Raw genomic sequence first — 13,245 nt, forward strand, 5'->3', positions numbered from 1 at the left:
GCAGTGGTAAATGTGCCGGACCTCCCGCTCCTTTTCCCAACCGGCTTCTCCATGGTTATCAAGCTTCTTGCGTGAGCATGGCGCCAGAGAAGACGAGAGCATGCTGGGCTGCTGACTGAGAGCACAAAACTTCTTGTGTGTGCGCTTATGTGCATTTGTCAGATCTCTCACAATAGACTCATACAATGTGCGAGCTGATAAATCATATTCATTTTTTGGAAGCTAAAGAAAATATAGGTGTGTCTACTAATTCCCCTTGTTCAAGGAAGTCTGAATAGCATTCCCATCCAAGCTTTTTCCAACAAAATTAAGAAGCAAATTAGAGAAAAGATTAAGTTCTATACTGTGTAGATTTTTAAGTAGGTTTTTCTACAACCCCTCTCACCCCACAGATATACTCCATTAACAGATGTTTACTTCTGATTTTAATCACTTTTTCCTCATTTTGATACTTTTTCAACTGGATTATTTTCCAATAAAATAAGAATAAACATTAAGAAAGGATGTCTATCTATTTATCTATCTACCTTGGTCATATCCCTCAAGAGGGGTGACCGACATCAAGACAAACACATACAATAACAAAGAAAATAAAAGGGATATAAATAGCAAAAAAACACACAAAAATTTTTGGACCATGGCCAACCCAATTGCCCAAACACCCAAACAAGTTAAGCACCTCGGCACCCAAATTGGTCATGCTTTCATCCCTCCAGATGAAACGGGACCCCAGAAAGCGGCCCTGTTTCATCTGGAGGGACGAAAGCAAAGAAAGGATGTAGTCATAATAATCTTAGTTAAAAATAATTCTTACAGGATCATTGTGCATTATTTATTATTTTTATCAGAAAAAAATATGAAAGCCACAATTGATGTAATGCATATGATACTATATCATCCTCAAATGTTTGGAAAAAAATGTTTATCCAGTGATTCAGGATCTAATATTACTATTATCACATGCCGCTGCCCGTCAATGCCAAGATCCAACTCATCACTGACACTTTACACCAAAAAACAACGGCGACCAGATAATGAAGGTGCTGTATCCGAGTCAAATCAGGAGGCTTATCCTGCTACCTGTAACCATGTACTATCTGTTTCGTGTGGGATAGCAAACCCCTACCAAAAGAAATCGGCCTGGAGAGGGATGAGAGCCGACAGGCTCTACGTGCTCAAGACACACTATGGTAAGTGGTGCCCCCAAGACCCTAGTGGTTAAGGGATCCATGAACAGTGAACGTGAAGTTGTTGAAAACTTCATTCATCAAAAAAAATCATGATTTAGATAATAAAATACGTGAACTATCACATAAACATGGATTTTTTTTCCCAAATAATCCTAAATTGAGAAATTTGTGTTTATTGTACATAACATGAGGCCGACCTAGAGGGACCTGACATGATTATTCACCATCTTGCTGTTAAGGGTACCCCATAAAACAAAAACCTGTGAAAGGCTGGGCAGAAAATAAGAATAAAAATGGTACAGTTAGGTCTCTTTGACTTTCTGTAGTTTGTATTCTTCCTTGTGCTTTGTAGCACTAGTTTTAGGTTTTAAGATGCAATACAGTGACATCTAGTGGTCAAATATTAAAGCGCGTCCCTCTGAAGCAGGGGTCTAAAACTTGCCAATTAATATTTAAACACCCTAAAATGCAATTGTTGCTAAAGGCGATATTTCCGGTACAGGTACTTGGTAACTAACTTTTGTATGTAGAGACATTTCTAAATAGAAGTACCACTGTTTTATTCGATCATCACATCATTACTTTGATCATCACATTATTAACCACAAATTTGAATGAAGTATTTACTTGCTCTATCCATGTCGATGTTTAAATGCATTCTTCCATTCACTACTCTCCTAACAAAGAGTGGTGTTCTGATGAGTCTGCCCTAATCTTATTATACAACCTTCAAAATCCAGCTGGGTCCAGTCTTAACAATTGTTTCTTGTGAAAGATGTGACTTCCTTACTTACTGGAAAATCCCATCTCTTTAAGTTTCGTTTTTTTAGTTAAGTTTCTATTTATAAATCCTACATCTCGTTCTGATAAAACAGTGGTCACACATTTCTCTAAGTTTATTTGATAGGGAGGAGTTTGTCCTGATCTCAAGCCCAGAATATTCTGTTTATGTCATATTTTGTTTTTTCGGAATAAAAGTCCTCAACAGAACTGATCTCTTCATCTTCTTGTTACGAATCCTATGAGTTGAACACGTGGCGAGACACGGATTGGATTGTCTATGGTTACACTACCCTACTCTGAATATATTTTATTTATTTTTTTGCATTCGGGGTTAATATTTATACATGTATTTTAAAGGTTTTGCAGCATATAGTGTATCTAGAGGATGGAGGAGTTTTGCTGCATGGCGAAGGAGGAGGCAATTTAATTCCACTCTTCTTGCATCCTTCCTTCACATTTTGTTCCATTTCCTTCTTTGGATCCACCTTTACCTTTGCCCAGTCTATGTTTCCTTTCCCGTCTCATTTCGCCCCCTTTCTGTTCCTCTCCTGGCATGACGTGGGATCACATCAAGGAACTGTTGCCGGGAGTTACGGGGATTGAGAGCGACGCTTTGGAATGCAACTCCAGTGGAGCCCCTGAGAGCTTTTTAGAGGAGGGAGAGGAGGAGGTTGTCCACTAGTTCCACTTAATGCCTCTCAAGTGTTTCACCCCACTACTCTCTCTTCCCCTCTCTCTCTCTCTCTCTCTCTCTCTCTCTCTCTCTCTCTCTCTCTCACTCTCTCTCTCTCTCTCCCCTTTAAGGTAAACACAAATTCTTAACATGCAAAATATGAAGAAATAGGACATTTTTGGCATAAATTCTAAATATATTTCATCTGTATTTTCCTATTATTTTTCGAGATTTTAAAGACAGCATGTCTTCTCTTTGTCATCCTGAGGTGTGGCGTCATAGTAGAAACACCAGCACCCGAGCAAGCCAGTCGCCATAGGGTTTTATGTGTAACACTCAAAGAGCTTATGAGTGTTTAAAGCAAAGTTTTGGTAGTTTTAGGCATTATGTCGTAGGTGGATGCAGTAAAGGTACAACAAAAATCAAGCGGCCATAAAGGGGACGATTGGCAAAAATAAACACACGGAGAGACGCCAACAGGCTAACTGGAACCAACTAGGAAGAACAGCAAGGGCTACGGCGACAAACACGAACCTTGCTGGGAATAAACAAACCAAGGAATGCGGGAAAACCGGCGCTAACGCTAGGTTAGCCAATGAAAAAACATGCAGTGAGCCGCAGGTCAGCGGAGAACAAACAACTTTTAGGGCTTCCACACAAGAGGCTGACCGATTATCGGGTGAGGCCGATTATCTGCACCGATTATTGGGAATTTGACAATATTGCTCCTAAACATACTCTTCCCTCCACTCCCCACTACCTACCTCGCTCCTTATGATTGGATAAGCGACCAGGGTAACATCAGAGCAACAGCCCTGATAACTCACCCTGACATGCCTCTGTCGGTGGTATAAAACCATGTTTGCGATTAAGAGAGCGTAAAAAGTGCTGTAAACTTCTTTCAGAGAGGAACATTCAGGTGGAGACTGATATATACTAGCTCTTATTACTACGTCTATACAGTTCGGCAATCTAGCGGTTGTGTTTGTGATTGAGAAATATCATAAACAGGGCTAAAGTGGAGGGCTGAGAGTGATTAGCTGTTACCATAACATTAGTTTGTCAATCTGGCTCTAAAATTTCCATGGACTTTTTGTTTTAAGTTCATTTAAGTCATGTGGGTTGGATTGACATTTGGATTTATGGATCAGGAATAAAAACAAAATCAGGGAGCTAGTTAAGTTTTTATGTACCTTTATACAAGTTTCTGCTGTGCCTTATTTTGTTTCCTGCGCTGTTATATTTTGATTTTAGTGAAAGATTAGTCATGTTAGTTGTGTCGAAATTCTTTATTTTCTGTAAAAAGTTTCAGGGTTTCAGTTTTATGTACTTATATACGAGTTGCTGCAGACTCTAGTTTTGATTCCTCAACAGTTAGTTTTTGGTTTAAATGTAAGATTGTCATTTTAGTTGAGTTAAAAATTTTGAAATTTTCCCTGTATGAGGTTTCAAGGAGCGATCAACGTTTTATTTCAATTTGTAACACATATCCTTGGTTTCTTTTTCATTATTAGAGAATCTTACGCCAAATTTTAAGCTTTTGCAGCAATCGAAGATCGGCCTCCTCTTAATACTAATGATTGTATCAGACCTGACCAACCCATATTTGTTGATCCCCAATCCACACTTTGTCGTGTGCGTGGTATTTGCCCTTTTTGGTTGACTTTTTGTGCTGTTTATTATTTATCGTGTCAGGCTGTCCAACCAGTCTGCCTGTTTGTCTGTACTCTGTAGCCATTGCAAATGGCAGCTTAACAGACAGTGGCAGAGGCGAAGGAGGGCAAACGCACGGGGATGCAAATGCACACACAAGCACACACCGTGGCCAAACACACATTCCCTCCCATCAGCAGAATAAAAGTGCTTTCTAGTGTTATTTGAATGAGACTGAAAAAAACTATTCAGCCCCTGCAGCCAGCTTTTATTAACACGGTGAGGCGACATGAGCAAACCCTCCTCCCTATACCACATTCCCCGTTGTAGTGATGTGTCGTTCGCGAAAGTACCGGCTCTACGAGCAGGCTCTTGGATGTTCCTGACAGGAGCCGGCTCCCCATATATCAAGAGCCAGTTCCCTTCGAGACGTTTCTTTTCTCTTGTGATTGGTCAATATGCGTTTTAGATGGATACTGTGTCGCTGATTTTAAATCTGTTAAGTCGATAAAATGTTTGAATTGTTTTATTTAATCCCTTTTTTTGTTTATCTTAAAAATTTTGAAATTATGTTTCCTGTGTTTTTCAGGGATGATCTGTTTCATGATTTACTTTAATACATAATGAATGTAATTTAAAGTTTATTCTTGTATATCCATCCATCCATCCATCCATTGTCTTCCGCTTATCCGAGGTCGGGTCGCGGGGGCAGCAGCGTTAAAAGGGAAGCCCAGACGTCCCTATCCCCAGCCACCTCCTCCAGCTCATCCGACGGGACACCGAGGCGTTCCCAAGCCAGCCGAGAGACATAGTCTCTCCAACGTGTCCTGGGCCGCCCCCGGGGCCTCCTGCCGGTGGGACATGCCCGGAACACCTCCCGAGGGAGGCGTCCAGGAGGCATCCTTATTAGATGCCCGAGCCATCTCAACTGGCTCCTCTCAACGCGGAGGAGCAGTGGCTCTACACCGAGTTCCTCCCGGATGACTGAGCTTCTCACCCTATCTCTAAGGGAGAACCCAGCCACCCTGCGGAGGAAACTCATTTCAGCCACTTGTATCCGGGATCGAGTTCTTTCGGTCATGACCCAAAGTTCATGACCATAGGTGAGGGTAGGAACGTAGATCGACTGGTAGATCGAGAGCTTTGCCTTTCGGCTCAGCTCCCTCTTCACCACGACAGACCGGTACAGGGTCCGAATGACGGCAGACGCTGCACCGACCCGTCTGTCGATCTCCCGTTCCATCCTACCCTCACTCGTGAACAAGACCCCAAGATACTTGAACTCCTTCACTTGGGGCAAGACCTCCTCCCCGACTCGGAGGGAGCATACCACCCTTTTCCGACTGAGAACCATGGCCTCGGACTTGGAGGTGCTGATCCCCATCCCGGCCGCTTCACACTCGGCTGCGAATCGCTCCAGCGAGAGCTGAAGATCACGGCCTGAGGAAGCCAACAGCACCACGTCATCTGCAAAAAGCAGTGACGCAATGCTGAGGCCCCCAAACCGGACTCCATCCCCGCCAAGGCTGCGCCTAGAAATTCTGTCCATAAAAGTTATGAACAGAATCGGTGACAAAGGGCAGCCCTGGCGGAGCCCAACCCTCACCGGGAACGAATCCGACTTAGTGCCGGCAATGCGGACCAGACTCTGGCACCGGGCATACAGGGACCGCACAGCCCGGATAAGACTGTGTGGTACCCCATACTCCCGAAGCACCCCCCACAGGGCCTCCCGAGGAACACGGTCGAATGCCTTCTCCAAGTCCACAAAACACATGTAGACCGGACAGGCAAACTCCCATGCACCCTCAAAGACCCTGAAGAGTGTAAAGAGCTGGTCCAGTGTTCCACGGCCAGGACGAAAACCACACTGTTCCTCCTGAATCCGAGATTCGACTTCCTGGCAGACCCTCCTCTCCAGTACCCCTGAATAGACCTTACCAGGGAGGCTGAGAAGTGTGATTCCCCTGTAGTTGGAACACACTCTCCGGTCCCCCTTCTTAAAGACGGGAACCACCACCCCAGTCTGCCAGTCCAGAGGCACTGTCCCCGATGTCCACGCGATGTTGCAGAGGCGCGTCAACCATGACACGCCCACATCATCCAGAGCCTTAATGAAGTCCGGGCGGATCTCATCGACCCCCGGGGCCCTGCCACCGAGGAGTTTTTTGACAACCTCGGTGACTTCAACCCCAGTGATACGAGAGCCCAACCCAGAGTCCTCAGGCTCTGCTTCCCCAGAGGAAGACGTGCCGGTGGCATTGAGGAGGTCTTCGAAGTACTCCGCCCACCGATTCACAACGTCCCGGGTCGAGGTCAGCAGCGCCCCATCGGCACTATACACAGTGTCGATGGCACACCACTTCCCCCCCCTAAGACGTCGGATGGTGGACCAGAATTTCCTCGAAGCCGTTCGGAAGTCGGCTTCCATGGCCTCGCCAAACTCCTCCCATGCCCGAGTTTTTGCCTCGGCAACCGCCAAAGCCGCATTCCGCTTGGCCAGCCGATACCTGCCAGCTGCTTCCAGAGTCCCACAGGCCAGGAAGGCCCGATAAGACTCCTTCTTCAGCTTAACGGCATCCCTCACCGCCCGGTGACCACCAACGGGTCTGATGGTTGCCGCCACGGCAGGCACCGACTACCTTGCGGCCACAGCTCCGATCAGCCGCCTCGACAATGGAGGCGCGGAACATGGTCCACTCGGACTCAATGTCCCCCGCCTCACTCGGGACATGGGCGAAGTTCTGCCGGAGGTGTGAATTGAAACTTCTTCTGACAGGAGATTCTGCCAGCCGTTCCCAACAGACCCTCACAACACGCTTGGGTCTGCCGGGTCGGGCCGGCATCTTCCCCCACCATCGAAGCCAACTCACCACCAGGTGGTGATCAGTTGACAGCTCCGCCCCTCTCTTCACCCGAGTGTCCAGAACATGCGGCCGCAGGTCCGACGAAACGATGACAAAGTCGATCATCGAACTACGGCCTAGGGTGTCCTGGTGCCAAGTGCACATATGGACACCCTTATGTCTGAACATGGTGTTCATTATGGATAGACCGTGACAAGCACAGAAGTCCAATAACGAAACACCACTCAGGTTCAGGTCAGGGGGGCCGTTCTTCCCAATCACGCCCCTCCAGGTCTCACTGTCATTGCCCACGTGAGCGTTGAAGTCTCCCAGCAGTACGAGGGAGTCCCCAGGGGGCGCGCTCTCAAGCACACCCTCTAAGGACCCCAAGAAGGGTGGGTACTCCGAACTGCTATTTGGTGCATAAGCACAAACAACAGTCAGGACCCGTCCCCCCACCCGAAGGCGGAGGGAGGCTACCCTCTCGTCTACCGGGGTGAACCCCAACGTACAGGCGCCGAGCCGTGGAGCAATTAATATGCCCACACCGGCTCTGCGCCTCTCACCACGGGCAACTACAGAGTGGAAGAGAGTCCAACCCCTCTCGAGAGGACTGGTACCAGAGCCCAAGCCGTGCGTAGAGGTGAGTCCGACTATATCTAGTCGGAATTTCTCAACCTCACGCACCAACTCGGGCTCCTTCCCTGCCAGAGAGGTAACGTTCCATGTCCCTAAAGCCAGTTTCTGTAGCCGGGGATCGTCGCGCCAAGGACCCCTCCCTTGGCTGCTACCCAGCTCTCTGCGCACCCGACCCCTTTGGCCCCTCCTACAGGTGGTGAGCCCATGAGAAGAGGGCCCCACGTCGTCCCTTCGGGCTGTGCCCGGCCGGCCCCCGTGGGTAAGGGTCCGGCCACCAGGCGCTCGCCAGCGGACCCCACCTCCAGGCCTGGCTCCAGAAGGGGGCCCCGGTAACCCGCGTCCGGGCGAGGGAAATCGAGGACCAAAGTTTTGTCTCATCATTAGGGGTCTTCTGATCTGCGTTTTGTCTGGCCACTCACCTAGGACCTGTTTGCCATGGGTGACCCTACCAGGGGCTTAAAGCCCCCGACAACATAGCTCCTAGGATCATTGGGACACACAAACTCCTCCACCACGATAAGGTAGCAGATCAAGGAGGAGTTCTTGTATATCATATATTTTTATGTTGTTGCATAGAAAGGTCCGTATCTTCAATTGACATGTTGTTGTGTGGTTTTTTTGGAGATTCTGAGTTGTTTTACTTTATGGGTGGCTTGCGTAGTTTGAAGTGTCCTTCAAATGTTAAATGATGAGATATGTTTTCTTATTAAATCATGTGTTAAAAATGCCCAACTGAGTTCAAAGAGCCATTATGCTTGATATTTCACTGTGCCTATCTGCTTTTATCCTATGTGTGGAACAAACACCAAAAACTTGAAAGAAGATAGTTTATTCGTGCGCATCTAAGAAAATCACGCAAATCAGTTTTTTTTCTTCTTTTGTTTAGTTTTTTTCTAGCTTTTTTACTTCCTTTTTCTTGCTCTTTTTTATCACTTTTACCCCTTTTCGATATTTAATTTGTTTCTTTTCCTGGCATTTTCTTTTTTTTTTTTTTGCTTTTTTTTTTCTTTATTCTTTTTTTTCCTTTAAATTTTTTGTTTCTTCTTGTAATGTGATTCCACGTCATATCTAGAGCCCTAACTTTTTAATTGTTTTTTTCTTGCTTTACCTTTGTTTTCCTTTCTATTTTTCCTTTTCTCCTCTTTGTTTTTTCTTTTCTTTCGTTTTTTTTCCTAGCTTTATGCTTCCTTTGTCTTGTTTGTTGGCTTCTCTCATTCCCTTTTCTTTTTTTCTCTTGTTTCTTTTTTCTACCTTATTTCTTCATTGTTCCGGCTTCTTCTCCGTTTTCCTCTTTTTACCTTTTATCGTGTTTCTTCTTCCTAGAATTTTTTTTTGTATTTCTTGCTTACCTCTTTTTTCCTCTTTTGACTTTTTTCTTTTCTCTTTTTTCTTCTTTTAATTATTTTGTTCCTAGCTTTTTACTTATTTGTATTTGTTTCTCTCTTTTTCCTTTAATTTTGTAACTTTTTCCCCCTAAGCTTATTTTCATTATTATTATTGTTTTTCCTTTACTTTTTCTTCTTTTGTTTCTTTTTTCCTGGCTTTTTACTTAAATTTTCTTCTTCTTTTTTTGCTTTTCTTTATTTTTTCTCATTTTTCATTTTTTTAATTCATTTTTTAAATTCTGTTTTTCTCCTTGTATTCATTTGTATTCATTTTTATCTGTTTTTTGGTTTATTATGCTGAATAGGTCATTTGGTGGATATTGTTATACATAATAATAATAATAATAATAATAATAATAATAATGTATGAATTGACACAACGATAACAAAAAAACTATTTGAAGAGCTCTTTGTGTTGGCTCTTTTTAGTGAGCTGAGTCGAAAGTGCCGGTTCTCTTAAAAAAGCTGGAATTTTCATCACTACATCAAATCTCTCTCTGTCTCTCTCTCTCTCTCTCTCTCTCTCTCTCTCTCTGTCTCTCTCTCTCTATCCATGTCTTTTCTTTTCTTTCATTCCGCTGGAGTTCACTCACACACAGCTAGGTTTCCTGCACTGGTATGATTCCAACTATTCTTTATTTGTCCCTCCACTCATTCTTTTGTACCCCCATTCTCTTTCGCTGCACCACCCCGCCCCCCTTTCTCTCTGTATCTGTAAAGGGGGCTGTCAGACTCCCCACTCATCCACTGGTGGCTGTAGAAGCAGCATCCTTTTTGGGGAAAGGGATAACGGACGAGAGGACAGGACAAGTGTTTTCTCAGTGCAGCAGCTCGGAGTCATTTGTGGACTTGCAAGAGCCAAACCGGAGGGTGGACCACACAGCTTTCCATGCACGGACGCTCTTCTCGCCTTTTTCAATTGTGGTGCCACAAACATCCGAAGCCAATGGTGAATTGGTAGTTTTGTTGCTCTGATTTATTGATCACTTTTGCTTTTTAGAAATATAGTTTTCACATTACTCTCCTTGCTCTGTTTTGAGTCAAGTTTGAAGCAATAATTTGATGAGTTTTTACCATTTTTCTTTCTGGAATGATACCTGGATCCATTTCGAATCTGTTTCTTGAAAGCGACTATAATGTGACTTAAATATTTTATATGCAAAAACGGCAAAAGCCCAATGTGTAGCCAATGATTTCATGCAGTCACCGATTGAGAAAATTCCCAAAGGAGCAAAAAAGGTTAGATTTTTTCTTTCCCCCTGCAAATTCATTTTCACCGTTAGTCAGAACATTGCCACAAGTGGCAGAAGAGATGCATCCTATCCTTGCCAAAACAAGTTTTTTGGAGCATTACAATGGTTTGTTTGTGATATCTAATACCTTTCCATCTGAAACAAAAACACAAGAGAGAGAAAGAAAATACTTTGAACAAACATGGTGGCGCAATTTCTTAGTTTGTCATGGCAGTGACTCGTGGCCAATTGAGTCACTAAGTTTTATTTTTTACCGAAAAATAGAGAAGCTAAGAGCAAACGATATACATAAGATACATTTTTATTATCTGGAAGACTAAAGACAATTGGGGAACCCAAATTTTACATAAATGTATGCATATTCAATAATTGTGTTTTCAACAGGTGATGGAAATGCATCCCCTTTATTAAAACACAAAGATCATTGCGCAAAAAGTAAACCCTCAGAGGAGCATCTCAGAAACATGTGCTCACCCGATTAATATTCATTTTATTCATTATTCTCTTCTCCGTATGCCTGCTTCCCCAAGCAGTCCAGCCCTGCCGATGCCCAGTGCGCTGTATGGCTTTTTATTCCTATCTGACTCTACAGATGGTTCATATAGGGATGGAAGCCATGCACTGCGCTGGAAACCCACTCAACACAATGGAACACGCGTATGTACAAACAAATCTATCTTGCAGATGAGTGAATGAATATGGATTCCTACATTTGGAAGAATATACAAAATGAGTTACGGAAAACAGAACTCTCGCATTGACGAAGAGGGTAGGGACCCTTACCACACTTCCTCAATCCACATATCTGCCACTGGGGAAAATTGGTATTGATCTCAGTCATTAGGAATATAGGACTCTGGATGGGATCAATTTGGACATGAGAAGTGTAACTCTTTTTTTAGGACACCTGCTGTCAAAATATCAGTATATTTATTCAACTATAGAAGGTCTTTTTCTTTCTAATCCCATTGTATATTTATTTTTAAAGCCAATTCAATCCAATATAAGTAGAGTAAAAGGACATAAACAACTCCAACGACAACAGTCGTTTTCAGATATCCGATATTTACTCAACTACAGATGAGTCCAGTCTCTCACTGTGACACGATTCGTGTTCTAGGACTGGAGTTTACTCTCCCACGCAACATGAAAAGACATTCGCGCAGAAAAGGTGGAACAAAGGTTATCTAAATATTTTTTCTTATTTATATTAGAAATCGGCTGCATCACTTGCTGCTGTTCTGGTGTGAAACAGAGTGAAATGGCCTTAAAGCACAAGTTGATTTTATATGTCAAGTGATATTTTTACACTTACGAACAATTTTCTCACATTTTCTTTATACGTGTTCTCTTTTATGATATTGGGTTAAATTGTTATTTTTTTATGTTACGTTAAAAGTTTTAAACAATAAAGACATTGCTACAACGAATGTTTTGACAAAAATAAAATGCCATGAAATTTCCATTATTTGGCAAATGATGAATTTCGTATTGATGTTTGTTATATTGGGTTGAACTGTTATCCTTTTCATGTTTTATTAAAAGGTGTAAACAATAAAAACATCGTCTCATGCCCTCAACAAATCTATTACATTTCCATGATTCTTAAAATCATGATGTTTGTGTTCATGTGTTTTTCGGATATTGGGTTGATTTGTTATCCCATTTATGTTGTGCTTGGTAAACATTAAAGACTTTGCCCTAAACAAATGCTTTCATTCATTTATTATCTGCACCACTTATCCTCAGTAGGGTCGCGGGGGTGCTGGAGCCCATCCCAGGCCATCTCCGGGCAGTTCGCAGGGGACACCCTGAACTGGTTGCCAGCCAGTCGCAGGGCACACAGGGACAGACAACTCACTCGCTCATTCACACTCAGGGACAATTAGAACCAGCCAAAAAAACCTTACTTGCATGTTAAAACCCACGCAAGCACGGGGAGAACATACAAACTCCACACAGGAAGGTTCGATCTTATGACCTCAGAACTGTGCCACACATGCGCTAACCACTGCACTGCCCCCTGAACAAATCCATTATCTGCACCGCTTATCCTCAGTAGGGTTGCGGAGGTGCTGGAGCCCATCCCAGCTATCTTCGGCAGTGGGCAGGGGACAGCCTGAACTGGCCAGCCAATCGCAGGGCAAACAGAGACATAACACTCACTTGCTCATACACACTTAGGGACAATTTGGACCGGACAATTAACCTGACATGCATGTTTTTGGAATGTGGGAGGAACCGGAGTGCTCAAGGGAATCCCACACAAGCACAGGGAGAACATGCAAACTCCACACAGGAGGGTTCGATCTCATGACCTCATAACTGTCCCACGCAGGCGCTAACCACTGCATTGCCCACTAAACAAATCCATTATCTGCAATGCTTATCCTCAGTAGGATCGGGCGGGTGCTGGAGCCCAACCCAGCCATCTCCGGGCAGTTGACAGGGGACACCCTGAATTGGTTGTCAGCCAGTCGCAGGAGACACAGGGACAGACAACTCATTCGCTCATTCACACATAGGGACAATTCGGACCGGCGAATCAACATGACGTGCATGTTTTTGGAACGTGGGAGGTAACTGGAGTGCTCAAGTGCTCAAACCCTCGAGTTCCAAAAAGGTTTCCACACTTTTTGTATTCCTTACAGAATTGTTGCTCTTTTCCTAGCCATTTTTGAGTCCATACTAAGAAGTATTTTTTTATACTTTGGTTACACCCGCTGGATACATTGTGCATTTTGCTCGGTAATGATATAGCCCAACGCAAGAATACAGTTTGTAATCCTATCTCAGTTTAACAAATTCACAACTTCCGTTGTG

The sequence above is a fragment of the Urocampus carinirostris genome, chromosome 3, assembly GCF_059441175.1.
Source record: "Urocampus carinirostris isolate Australia breed hairy pipefish chromosome 3, RoL_Ucar_1.0, whole genome shotgun sequence".
Lineage (NCBI taxonomy): Eukaryota > Metazoa > Chordata > Actinopteri > Syngnathiformes > Syngnathidae > Urocampus > Urocampus carinirostris.